The sequence below is a fragment of the Micrasema longulum genome, unplaced genomic scaffold (genome assembly GCF_059751315.1).
Source record: "Micrasema longulum isolate JH-2025_06_02 unplaced genomic scaffold, ASM5975131v1 h1tg000740l, whole genome shotgun sequence".
Lineage (NCBI taxonomy): Eukaryota > Metazoa > Arthropoda > Insecta > Trichoptera > Brachycentridae > Micrasema > Micrasema longulum.
In genome coordinates this window covers 558,164-573,232 of record NW_028277934.1, presented here as the reverse complement: position 1 = coordinate 573,232, position 15,069 = coordinate 558,164, and the positions used below count along the sequence as shown (strand labels likewise).

Genomic DNA, 15,069 nt, shown 5'->3' with positions numbered 1-15,069 from the left:
TGAGCGAGCCAATTTCTTTGTAAATTATTTCTACATTAGAATATTTATTTTGAGTATAATAATCCTCATCCTCCTCATTTTTAAGAATTTGTATATTTTAAATTTTCCCTTTATTACATAAAAAAAGGATGGAAGAACGGTAATTTATATGTGGACATGTTTGATTAACCAAGATCATATTGAAATATTTAAAAGGATTATGACTTGTGATCAGTGTTACTCTGTAAACACTACGTTCTGTGCATGTTTGAAACTTCATAAATATATAAGTAAATACTTTCGTTTTTTTATACGTCCTTATATTTTATGTGACATGTGACCAAACACATGCGTGTTTCTGCCGCCATCTGTTAAAATTTCGTAATAACTCATATAAATATCTTCAATGAGATATATTATAAAATCCCTCGAGGGTTAAAACCAGAATCTATGAATTATTAGTGCACAAAAATAAACTCACTCGAAATAAATTTTCTTTAACACTAATCAGTACCAAACCCTCTCTATAATTAAGAAATGAAAAGCCGTAAAATATTTTTAATGGATTTGAACTATTGTGTTACTGATAAATGTTGATATCAAATGTATTAAACGTTTTTGTTAGTTCTTAAGGTGTTCTGAACTAACTAAACAATGCATAAATAAAAAAATTGAGAAAGGGATTTTTATTCCAATATTGTTTTTTTTTATTTTATATTTTATTTTATTTTTATTATTTTAATCTTCTGTTATTCTCTAGCAAAACTTGAACTGTTTTTACGAAACAAAAACAACGTAATTTCGTACTTAACAATATTGTATAATTATTTTTCTATTATGTCCATGGATTTAGTATGAAATGCGAGTGTTTTTTTGCCTTTTTGCTTTGTATTATAATGTATTATCATTTTTAAGTGCGGAATTTTTATTCTGAATCATGTCTGTCTGAAGACTTCCTCCGCTCCGTATTAAAATAGACAGATGTTGCTTGCGGCAGTAAAAAAATAATGAAACTGCATTTTTTACAAGTCCATAAATTAATAACACCCTGACATATTTATTATGTACATAATGTAAGAGTTAAAAATGACTAGCGTGTATATTATTTTAATTCATCCAATTTAAATTGATGTATACAATGATTTTGCATGTTAATTATATTATTTCAAGAAGCTGATAATTTAGCTACGTTGTAGCTTGATGTGTATTTTTTATTTTATTTATTCATATACGTCTATGGCACACAACTACAATCATCATTAAAGATTTATTACAATATAACAACTATTTTGACCGATAATATATATGATTAAAACATCACATCGAGCCATGATCGCGAAAACATCGTAACCGACAGGAGCAATATTTTACGGTAGAATATTTATTTTTGTCAATTATCAAGGAATACTCTTTGAAAACCAACCATTTATTTTTTGGTATCAGTAAAATAAATAGTCGAAACAGGAAAATGATAGGTAGAAGTGTTCTCCCGTAATATATTGTTTTTGTCGGTTACGATGTTTTGGCGATCGTGGCTCAATATGGAAAGCTTAATTTTGTAAATTCACTTTTACAAGATTTTTATGATTTTGTCATCCATCCATTTTGAATCTCCATGTTTTTATAATTAAAAAAATGAGCTTAGAAAAATTATTTAATGCAAGTAACAATATTACTATTTTTTGCATCAAAATTCATATACTTACGTATGGAATAAAGTATTCTATTTTTTGTTAATAATTCATGTTTCTCACGAAATTTGTGCCTGAATCTAGAAATTGTTATATTTTCTTTTAAAATAATATTTACATAAAAATGTAGTCTGCTTTCTAAAATCTCTATCCGTATGTAGGTATCCACAGTAATGTTTGAATTATTTTAATGTTATCATTAATTTGTCGTTTTTACTCTTCTTTAATGCTCAAAAGTAAACACTATTTTCATATAGAATTCTATTTTGTTATTTTTTTAAATATTTTTTTTTTCTTTTATTCAGAAAACATACAGTACAATTATATAGTTTTAGATCACACAAAATTAGACTTAATTCTAATGAACCAGTGAAGTTTCCATGTTATATTATATTACATGCTAATGTTATCAATGGAACTATTTTTATTATTTCAAGTAAAAAATATTATAAAGGGAAAAAATATAAAACTGGAAGTAGTTTAAAATTGAATTAAAATCAAAATCAATAAAAATAGCAAATTAAAAACATGCTTGAAGTAATAACAGGTAAAAGTAATATTTAAAGTATCCCTAAATCAACAGGTAAAAAAGTTATGTTAAAAGCATGTAATTGGTATTTGCAAAAGTGAAAATAATATTTTAAACGAAAAAACTTACTAAAAGTGATAAAAAAGTAAGCATTTAAGTAAATAAATTAGAATAAAAACTAAAATTCATTACATATACTACATTTTTTTTATTTCATATCAGATGGTTAAATATACTTTATACATTCGATTTTATGTAAAAATAATGCGTATAGGAATTGGCTTTCTCTTTTTCAATTCCCGTGTATGAAATAATGAAATAGTTCAATTAAATAAAAAATATAATAAAATTTAACCAAAAATGCCATGCAAATGAATCTCGAGATAAAAACGATAAGATAACCAATGAGGGAAAAAACAGTCTAAAACTCTTTTTAAAGTTGAACAATGAGTAACATGAAGAAATAAAATAATTCTAGATTTAAAATATAAAAAATATATGTGTTCTTGATTAATTTCGCTATTAAATGTGATGTAATTAATTTTTTTAAATTTATTATTTCTCAAGATGTGTATTCTAACTAACTTAAAAAGGCTTAAATCAATACATTTGTTAGACTATTCTTATTTTGTCTCCATTCTACACATTAATTATGAATTTATATCAGTACTCATATTTTAAAAAGCTTTAAGTTACTTATAGCCCCGAGTAACGAGTGCATAAATAACTCATTAATATCAGTTTGTATAATTATAAACTACAATTTGTGTTAATTATTTTTTTCATGCTTCGTTCACATTAAATACTTTAATATGTATACAAAGCCATTTACTCAATTTATACAATATAATAAAGTAATAAACTGTCTTTAATTTAGTTTGTCATGCGCCATAAACAAATAACGGAATGTTTTGCTCTGTATATCGTCTTTTTAGATCAAGATTCAATAAATTAGGCTAGACACGACATGTCTTGTTAATAATATTTATTTAAAAATTATTTAAATTTAATTAAAGCGTTCAGATATGCATTATGCACGATGCGATTCAAATTGAATAAATTACATGTACTCAGTTATTTATAACAATTTGTTGCTCTTTAATTCCCTTTTAATAAATCGCATATTTTCCTCAGCATTTTACTACTCTTCCTGGTTACGAAATATATTAGGGATAAGATAAAACATTTTATATATTATGCGCAACTCAAATATTATTATTACCTCCTTAAGTATGTGATATTTATGTTCAAATTAATTTTGCAAAATATTTATTTATTTTATTTTATGATGAAAAAAATGTGAAAACATTATGGGGCTTGCCATCCAATTAGAAATGTTTTATTAAATTTAACCAAACAGGAACGATTAGAAAATGAAATAATAAACAATCATCATAATTCTCCTTTTCACACCCAGCGGTGCATAGGACACTGCATCGGTTAATCGAATGCAGTGTATTTTAATCATCTGTTATATGTAGGTAAGGTGATAAGTGCTACGCTTCGGATGCCAGTCCAGAAACAATGAAATGTTGCAGTTTAAACTATTTTCAAAACCAATATTTTACGTCTACCCTGCCAGGAATCGAACCTTACGAATGAGGCGGAGACGCCAACCACTACGAGGAGGACTCTCCTCGCGACTTCCTTTTTCAGGATTTTTACATGAGAGCAGGACCGCCGACTGCCACTCGCAAGAATCTAATTTCTATCCAATATCAAATAGAAAGTTTACTTTCGTTGTGCCTGCACACAATACAACTATTGATTAATATGCATATAAAAGCTTTTCTGGTGACCCGTACGCCAGTAGATTTATAGTTTGATATTCATCATAATACACGATAATATACAATCCATTTGAATATAACATTTGACAGGTAATTAATTATTTTATACACCTACCTGGTAGCGTTTTATTGAAAAACTCGTTTGTGGCTAAAGTGTGATACTAGCAAATATGTTTACTGAAGAGTTAATACTATGTATAATCATATCGTTCCCACTTCTTACAATTCTCCCGTTTTCATTAAACATATGCAAGGGAAGCGATTTGCTGATGAATGTCGATAAATCAAAAGTAATGGTTTTTGAAAGAAATGAAAGTATGACTAAATGTGGAATCACTGTGAATAGAGTTATACTTAAACAAGTTGAGGAGTTTGTGTATCTGGGAATTATGTTTACTAGGGATGGAATGACTGTAAAAGATATTGAAAGGAGGGTGAGTGCTGGGAACAGAGTGAACGGAGCACTTAAATCAACCTTGGCAAATAAATGTTTGTCGCAAGAGGCAAAATTAGCAGTTCACAACGGAGTCCTGGTCCCGACCCTGATGTGGAGCGAAGTATGGACTTGGATAAACAGGGATGAAAGTAGGCTGAATGCTGTCGAAATGCGATCTCTCAGGTGAATGTGTGGTAAAACTATGCACGATAGATGCACACATGTTGAGATCCGAACCTTATGTAAGACTGGGACAAGTATTATCGACAAAATCAAGAAAGGAGCTCTGCGCTTGTTTGGACATGTAGAACGAATGGACAGCGAAAGAACGGCTAAGAATATTTACAATGCGAATGTTGATGGATGCAGAATTAGAGGTAGACCGAGAAAGACATGGCATGACTAAATCCAAAAAATACTTCAAGATGGACATGTCAAAAGTCGGAATAATCAGCGCGCGTGCATGAGAAGATGTATGAATATAGAAGAAGCGAGATCTGTATGCAAAGGTATAGTGATGTGTCGTTCTATCCTCTCTGCCTATTCTTACAGTGAAATGGCGTGATGGTTTGTTGTTGTTGTTGTTGTTGCTAGCATTAAACAAGAGAATATAAATGTGACTTTATAATATCCAACATTATCATCATATTATAAATGTGTACCCCTCATTGCACCCGATAGACGTTCTTCTCAGATGTCGATGTTCTCTTCATATTCCAGTCTGGAAAAATTTAATGTCGACCTTACCGGGAATCGAAAAATATAATCGAATCGAGACGAACAAAACATCCACTCCGTTTATTCTTCCCTTCCTCTTCGTTCATCTTCTCATGCACGCACGCCGATTATTCAGACTTGACCATCTTCGAGTATTTGTCGGATTTGGTCATGCAATGCCTTTTTTGAACCCTGTCGACTGGCTTACAATAGGCCCTTTTGGATTAGAATGAAAGATTTATGTACTTGATCTTGACTAACTTTATTTAGGTTAACTTATCATGCTGGAGGACGAAATAGATGTCTGCCAGGTGTTTAATTAATATGTGAAATATATATATATACAAATAAGCAATTAACCTCTCCGATAGCGGGGTACATTGGTTCTAATCTAGTAAAATATGTGCTAATTTATTAGATGTTCCAGACCACATTTTCTTAGCATTTCCATTTAAGATCATAGTGGGTGAAGATTATCAATGCGGATTTACTACTACTACTACTACCATCACGCCATTTCTCCGTAGGGGTAGGCAGAGAGAATGGACCGCCACACACGTCTATCCTGGCATACAATCCTAGCCTCTTCCACATTCATACATCTTGTCATACATGCCCTTCGGTTCTGTCTGCTTTTGACATGACCAGACTTAAGATTTTGGTTTATCTGATCATGCCACGTCTTCCTTGGTCGTCCTCGTCTAACGTTGCCGTTCATTTTTGCCATATATACTTGTTTTACCATTCTCTCGTCGTCCATTCGTTCTACGTGACCAAACCATCTCAGAGACCCTTTCTTAATTTTATCAATTATACTTGTCTCAGATTTACACTCTCGCCTGATTTCATGATTTGCTGATTTATAGATCTATTATTTCCAGAGTAATTGAAATATTATAAAGCCATATCAAACTATTGTTTAATCTTATTACTGATTAAATTCACACTTCATTTAATAGCTTATTCTTAGTTTATTTATTAAAGCTAACAATATTTTAACGAGCACTGAAGACACGCATAATTAGAACCAAATCAAAATATTACATTTTCTCTGCCTTTGAGTTTTTGGTGGAATCTGTGCTTTTAAGGTTTTTTTGAAAATTCGCTGTCGGTTTTTTTATAAAATCTTTGTGTTCTAGATTATCTTTGATGATCAAGTCATTAGGTAGGAGAAATTTGACCATTTGACCATATTGAAGTTGATTTATTTATGCCCAAAACTGCAGGCGGCCTGCTTGTTGATTCTGTTAGAACTAGAGCGTCCGCATCCATTACGAGTTTCAGAGCCTTGTACCATCCGCATGTATAATTTTTAATGTTGAACTTTTTTGATCTTCACATAAATTATTTTTAATTTTCATGGAAAGCAAATTGGAAACTTCTTATTTACATGAACTAACTGTGAAGAGAACTAATGTGAATTTCATTATGTATAATAATATAGTAATGATCATTTTGTATTTTCTTTTTATATTAGTAGGTACAAATTGTTAATAATTTAACATTAACCCAAACTACAGACAATTCCTTTCTTGCTTGTCTGCTTAATGTATATTTTTTCTTAGGTGTCAGGAATTCCAGCCGTCTATGCGCTCTGTAGCTGCAGGATGTGTTGTATCCAGCTCTTATTTGTAAATGATTTTGAATAATAATTAGAAATTCCATAATTCAATTTTTTAATAATATAAATGAGGACTAGGTTTCATCCATGCGCTCTGTAGATGCGCACAAAAATGGCGCTTTATAAATTATCCACAAAAATAACAAAAACCTAGGCAGACATGGCGTGTCATCTTTGAGCCGGGAGTGATAACACTGCTTGCCATTTTTTTTATTAATCGATAAAGTTACGTAAAATGATACATGTTTTTTTTCTAATACATTCTACTTTTATATATTTAGTTTATCTCATAACCGTAACTTACCAAAAAAGAGACTACCTCTTGGCTTGGAGGGTGACTTAATTGGTTTAGTTAAGTTGAATTTAAATAATTTCGAAGATAAGTGAGAAAAAACATGAAAATTATACGAAACAATGAGAAAAACAGTAAATAATAATGCAGTAATACTAATTAAAATAGAACACTGTTTTTACTCGGATTCAAAAAATTTCTTCAAATTTACTTTGAATTTATTAAGTGGTACATTAGTTTTTTTTGCTGTACGAACACATCGATCTTTTTAACCGTTCTTTCGCTGTCCATTCGCTCTACGTGTCCAAACCAACGCAGCACTCCATTCCAAATAAAACAATACGTTAGTTAGGAATAATTGGTTGAGATTTTTGAATGTATTAATGCGCTTAAAAAAATAGTTCGTGCACAGGCAACCTCAAATCCAGCTTTCTTAATATACATTATAAATATATTTCTCTATTCCCGTCAGGTCCCCTAACTTATTCATAATACATCTTAGCTTAGTTGGGGCCGCGTGTCTCCCTCTGGCGTATTCCCCTCCCGCGAGTGTGAGCGGTGAGGAAATACAACACAAATTCTCCCGTCATTCGTGAAATATAAATTTCCAGCGGAGTGTTTTTTACGTTTTGTTTTTCTCCTTCCTCCTATTCATTTCAGTTTTCGGCATATTTTTATACTGTCATATTCTTTTCATGCTCACTGTTCGGGAGCAGTAAACAACAAGACCCTTCGTCATTTTTATTTTCCATATTTTGTCGAGTTTTTAGCCTACATTTAGGACGTTATTTATGTATTGTTTATTTTTGCGAATCCGTCCTCTTTGCACGTAAATATACCTTCCTGTGAAACGGCAATTGAGTAAAAACTAATTACTTACTAGACCACGTCGATATTAGAAAACGCTAACACGATATTAAAAAATACAGGGAGTATTTTTGATACTCCCGTCGGATCTTTATTTCGTGAATGCGAAAATTAAATACGTTACTCGCGTTATCTTTTGTTTCGTTTGTCAGAAAGAAAGTTAAAATCTCAATATTTTCTGCTTTCCAATGTTAATTTTGTATTCCTTGTGTTATTAACGTCTAACTCACGTTCTCAGCTCCCCGTAGACCCCTCGATCACTAAAATCGACCAACTCATTCCGAAGATACATCTAAACTGAGCGCGCGCCGTGCCCACACGAGCCCAAATTTAGACCCTCGCGCGCAGCGCTGTGACGTCACCTCGCTACCCTCTAAATAATTTTAAGATCAAATATATAAATCACTAGCTTTTACCGCGGCTTCGCTTACGTGGTATTAAGGAGTAATTATTTGGGTAATAAATTAGTTGTGTCGTTTATCAATAAGAAGTTTCCCGGTGGAATGATATATTTTATCAGGATCGAAAGTAGCTCGGTCTTCCAACTGTCGCTATGAAAGAAATACGATAATCCGTTGGTCTATGGTGACGTAGCATTGTTATTCTGTTCACACATCCAAAATCCTACTAAGCACGAAACCAAAACGAAAAGCAAACCAAAATAACTATAGATAAAGCGAGTCAATTATAGAAATTTTAAGAATGAATTTCAAGTGGATTATTTTTGACATACCTCCTTACCACCTACTCATTTTTAAATAATGTTGCACATTATTACTAATATATATTTCATTGTTTTTTTAGTGTATTTTTTTTATTTTTGGTATGAAAACTATGTAGCCTGTTTTACTTCCCATCTCTGCGGCTATCCCTGTGCAAAAAATCAAGTCGAACGGTCTCTCCGCTGTGACGTGAAGGGCGCACAAACAAACAAACACACACACTTTCGTAATTATAGTATTAGTATAGATTATTACATATTTAATTTTCTTTTAAAATTATTGTGTTTTCATATAGCTTAAAAAAGTGTTTCGCAGTGTCCCCTTCCCCATATTTGTAATAAAAATAATGTATTATGAGTAAAGTTACCCTCCGTCGCGATGCATCACAAAATGGCCGCTATGCCGGCACCGTTACTGGCGTAACCTTGTTCAGTGTCTCATCGCGAGACATGTAAATACAGCTACTCGACATCGACATAAATATTTAGATATATTGCCCATCTGTATAATGTAACAGTTTTTCCAAACAAGGAAGTAAACAGTGCAAGGTTCACGACATAATTTACTTTTATGTTTCTTCGTGACAGCCCCCTGTTTTCGAACCATACTACATTCCTCCAGGATTAAACAATATATTTATAATTTAATATGTAGTTTGTGTTCATTTCTCAATATGCAAACTTCCCCTGCCAGACAATACACTCAACAATATTGGATCATCATTTATCAGCATACTTTTGTGGGCGTGAAAAAAAACAATATCACGTGGCTGCATAATTAACATATCCTCGATGTTGGAAAGTTCTTTATTATTTTTGTAAACCCGTTAGGGTTATATAATAAATTTCATTTGATTTCAACTCTTAATTTATACTTACCTACATCTACTACCTTAAATTAAATTGAAATGTTCATGGAAGCAGAGAGAGAGAGAGGAAAGTAGAGTAGCTTTACAATGTCTTCTCCTTTTTATGAACTTTTTATGTAATATTTTTATTTTTACTTTTTTAGAATTAAATTATTCATAAGTGTGAAATCTGTAATTGGTCTTACTTTTTAAAATTGTTCTTTTGTACCTTGTTTTATACAAAGACTGTATGATTTCATTAATAAATAAATATCATAACGTCTAATCATATTATGTCTCGTCTGGTTAGTGTACTCATCGTGAGATTTTTCAGGTTGATTTTAAATTTGTCTCCCGTGTAATTTTTAAAGCCATTGTAGAGTTTATGTCCACCGTATAGTATTTTTGACTGTCCTACGTTTGTCTTTGATTTTTCGATGTGTTAGTGTTGTTTTTGTCTAGTATTATATTTGTGTATGTCAGCATTTTTGGTTAGTGTTATGTCATCGTTTTGTATGTTTCCCGGTGCAATGTAGTGTACGTTTTTCATAGTCTCAACTTTCGTCAAGTATTTTATGCCAAACTGGTGTGTATTTTTGTTCAGTTCAGTCGTAGGGGTTAGGTAAGGTAAGTTGTATGTTAGTTTAATTATTTTGTTTTGTTGTCTTTGTATCCTTGTTATGTCTGTCTTGTTACCGGTAGCCCAGAAGGCGATCATATAGCTCAATTTGCTTTTAATAGAGACTTCGTACATTATGATTTAATCCTTTTTTGGTATGAGGTTTTTCATTTTGTTAGAGATGCTATGGAATGATGCCAGTACTTAGGTGAGTCCGTCTATGTGTTTCGTCCATTTTACGTCTGTCTGTCCAAAGTGGGTCCTAAGTATGTCGCGTATTCTAGTTCTTTGGGGGTTTCATTGTTTATTTTTATGTTCACGTTATGGTTTTTTTGTGTTTTGAAGTGTATTATATTATATTCTTTGATAACTTTGTCTGCAATATATGAATGAATTAATTATTACCTTCCAGTTTCATTTTTGTAGATATGGTTGCTCCTAATCCTAATCTTTCAGTACAAAAGGCAGAGAGATTAATAATAAAATCTTATTATTTGTTTTCAGTAAAAATAGATGGGTAATTTATAAATCAGAGGCAACACAAATGAAAATAAAACCCCTGATCTCGAGTAGCAAATTACATTTCAACAGTAAACACTAAAGTAGGAATGTTTTTAACTTTTTTACATTTTAGTTCAGCGTTCAGTCAACAAACACGCCACACGCCGAGTCTACCTACCAACCCAGCTAAAATAACGACCGAACATTTAACTCTTTCGTATTTTTTCCTTTGGAAACAGGAAAGGGTAGAATTAATTTATATTTCTCGTTTATTTATTTTTCCTCCCTTTTCCTGCGTCATCCTTTATTATTTACAGATGTTATTTGTTTGTCATGTTGCTGAGTCCTGTCCTCTGCCATTAACCCTTTAGTGGCTGTCTTCTCTGGTAGAAAACATTATTTGACTGCCTTGGCTTGTTCAGTTGTATTATATGCAAAGTACATATTTTTATTCAGATTGAATTGATAAAAACGGCTTTATTCAAGTAAAATTACACGCGGTTATTACTCGTATCATATTGTTAATTACATTAAATATTTCTTATTTTTTTCTCTCTTCTTATTGAGTGAACCGTTTTAACGTCTTACCAACGATAATACGGGTTAAGCATTATTCTTTCGTTCAAATTTTCGCGTCGATGTGAAAATTATCTCAATTATCTGATAGTGATTTTCAAAAATCATCCCTTCGGCCCATTTCAAACAATCGTAAAAATCCTCACGGCTCGATAAAATTACACAGGGTTAATTGTCATTCGTCATCATTCCATGTCCGCTCCCTAGTTGAAGCATATGGTCTTCACAAAGAGCCTTCATGCATCTCTATTGGCTGCCAGCTCCTGTACGTCCTCCCAAGTCAGGTTCGCGTCCCTCTCAGTTTTTTTTTTTTTTTTTTTTTATTATATTGAAAACATATTATACATAATTATATACAATATTCCCAAGGAGTTTTTTAAAAAAAAACTCATTTAGGGACATACAGATAATAATTTTTTTAGAGACGTTTTTAAATTTTAAACTATAATATTATTTAACAAAAGCAGAAAAATTAAAATTATGATATACTACAAATTAAAAAGGGTATGAAAAATACTTGAAAATAACAGAATAAACAGAATACTAGGCATGGAAATAAATTCAAAATAATGTTTACATTATGCAATCTGGGAAAGAAAATTGAAAAAGTTTAAAAATTACATGGATGTATATATACATACTGAACTAGTACAAAATAAAATCATTTTTTTTAATTAACAAAATATGCGCACACCCAATACAGGTTAATTTTTTTTATCAAAAACGTTGAAAATATTGAAATTATGTATACAAGCCAAAAAAAGTATATAAAAAGAAAAAAACACAAATAACATTTAAATAGTATTAAAAATTACATATACAAGCAAAAACGGTGAAATATTAAAAGGTATATGTTCAAGATGCGCATTCTCTATAAACTAACATTATTTATTCAAAGTACTTCTGGAAAAAATAATTCTTCAATTCGCACGTCCTGTTTCTATATTTTGAAATAGGTACTTTAAATTTACTTCTGTCACAAACTACCGGCGAACAGGACGTCGAGAATCTGATGCCTTGTAAAGTAGGCAAGCCCGGTGAAGGCTTTCGGCAGGCATCCGCAGTATATGGCCCAGTCAACCGTATCGCCTCTGCTTGATGACAGCTGTCACCGGAGTTTGCTGCGTCCGTTCTCTTATTTCTTCATTCCTTACAAAGTAAGTAAGGTGACACAATTCACGTCCATAGAGGAGAATAGGTGTTATGCAGGCGTTATATAGACGGCATTCGGTTTTCAAGTATGTGTATATACTGTTGAACGTGGCGCCTGCTACTTCTCGCCGCGCATTTCCAGTTCTTTTTGAAAGCTGCCATTGATATTCATTGTTTTATTATATTTTTATTGTTTATTTAATGACAGGCAAACGCAGCAATCAGTACATCATAAGACCGATTTACCTCAACTCAATTTTATTTTGCTGGATTTTTACCTGATAATTACCACCAGATACATTAAAAAATATATTTAATTATGTCAATCCACCCTAATTTTACCATGTTGTTTGGATTTAGGCTATACGTATGGAACTAGCCTTAAACTGCACCTCGTGACGCATACGAGACTGTACTAATACACCGATCGAAGCGTATTTCGATAATTTTCACAAATAAGCCATTTTATAAATAATTTCCAAATATTTGGCGGTTGTAATAAATATAACCGTTAAAGGGTAAAGGGGTGAAAGTTTTCAACCAATACATGTTTATCCTTTTGACTTAATAGCTTTTCAAACCTTCCCCTAACAATAGATCATAATACCTTCTGGCAGCTTTCATTAATTTCCAACCTTTACATACTCAGTACTGACTGTACCCACACTTAATTTGACAAGGGCTTATTTTTCTCCATGGTGTGATTCGAGATAATTATTCGTTTCGCGATCTAAATTTCGGGCAACTTTTCACCTTAATTATTAATTATCATACAATCTTATAACACCGGTCACTCTAATTATCTGCTACCGCTGTGGGTTAATTGTGCCATTTATATATGTATCCCTTTTCTTGCGATAATTATTCAATTATTATCTTTGTTTTATACTTTTTCGATTTGTTCGTCAAAGGTGTAGAGAAAATTCCCATGTGAAACTCTTGCATGCATTAAAAAAAATATTCCATGGAATTCACTTTCTCTTTTAATGTAAACATAGTATAAGTGTGTATTATATTTTCATTGGTTCCTTGTGAGATTAGCAAGTAAGAATTATTAAAAAACCGGTGTTCCTACTTCAAAATTACGGTTGAAAGTTTAAAAAAAAATGCATCGATTGTTTACCTAAAAACAGGACTATTACAATTTCGATCGATTAAATTATTCCTGTTCATCTCTATATATATAATTCTTCTGTACGTGTGATGTCACCGAACTCCTCCTAAACGGCTTAACCGATTTACGTACGGTTTTCGGCGAAATGTAGATCTTTGCGCTGCCTGTGTTCGCAGATATTAAAATTTTCAATCGAACTTGTAAAAAAAAGTAAGAAGCACAAATATTTTTTTTCATCGACCTCCCAGGATTGCATTCGACGAGAATGCATATGCGAAAAAAATAAAAGGATTTTGTTTTTTTTTTCTTTTAAAAATGTTTGTTTTTAAATATTTACATACAACATTCGCTTTTTATGGATCACAATCAGATTCCTTCCTTACATTTCTTAAAATGTCTTCCCATTTATTTCTTTTTACTGGAATATTAACTGACATTCAATACATTTTTTAAAATCGCATTTATAAATAAAGTGCACCCCTGTTGGTGAGAAGAGCCAAATTTGACATGTACCTATGTACCTCTGCTCCGGAATATCTAAGGGAACTATGCATTCCAGATGAACTAGCTGACAGGCGTCTCACGTTTAGATCTGCTACGTCTACGGCGAGAGAAAAGTTATTATACCTCTACGCAAACAGCGCACTAAATTTAGTGAACGCGCATTTGCGGTCGCAGGCCCTTTGGCATGGAATGCTCTCCTAGCAGAGGTGCGAGGCTGTGAAAGTAAAGTGATGTTTTGGAAAAAACTTTAAACCCACTTGTTCTCTAAATCATTTGAATAAATCCGTAGCATGTGACAACAAAATAAATTGTTTTAATTAAATTACAAATTTAAAAGCTTCAATTAAATTTATTAAACTATAGAATCACTATGTAAAGCGTCCTTGAGGTATTATATTACAAAAATTGCGCTATATAAGTTATCCATAATAATAATACTTATCAATTAAAAGTATTTTTCCAAGCTAATAGCAGGCAAGGCAACGTTCAAGCAGGACAACGTCTGTCGGGTCCGCTAGTTGATATATATATATATTATATACACTAAACGCGGCACTGAGTACCCGACTTATTCCATTCAACGTGGGTTACGGAGCCTACTTGTATTTGGTTGGAAAGGGTGTTTTTCCTTGCATACGCTAAGTAAATGCGAAGCAGTGCTAAAGGGCGCGGGCGCAACGTACAGCTTTGAATTCAGTAAACAGTTGGTCCTTTTTACTCTACTACGCGTTTTGCACGGCGTGTTGTTCGATAGTTTTTAGAACACGATTTCATATTCGTGTTATATGAAGCGTCACCTCTATTTAATTATACCTCAGTGTTCCTATTACACATTATACCACTCTTTCTTGTAGCCATTGTTATAATGAAAATATTCTTGTACCGAAATTTATTTGTATTTTTCCTTTAATTAAAAAAAAACAATGTATTGTTGAAATGCCAACAAAAGAATGTGGTTTTTTTTATTCGCAAACTATAATAATAATAACGACAAATCTTTCTAAATTTGTTGTAACAGAGAGAGAATACATTTAAATAGGAAATATGCAATTCTAGGCATTTACAGGGCTTATGACCTGTCATTGGCTGGTTTAAGTGGCCACTTTACACAC

The 15,069-nt window shown here is 32.0% G+C and overlaps 1 protein-coding gene across 5 annotated transcripts in view; it reads left to right on the top strand.

The window, feature by feature from the left end:
- Nucleotides 1-15,069, top strand: part of LOC148279279 (uncharacterized) — a 108,251-nt gene that overhangs the window by 41,204 nt on the left and 51,978 nt on the right. The gene's annotated exons all lie outside the window — the stretch shown is intronic.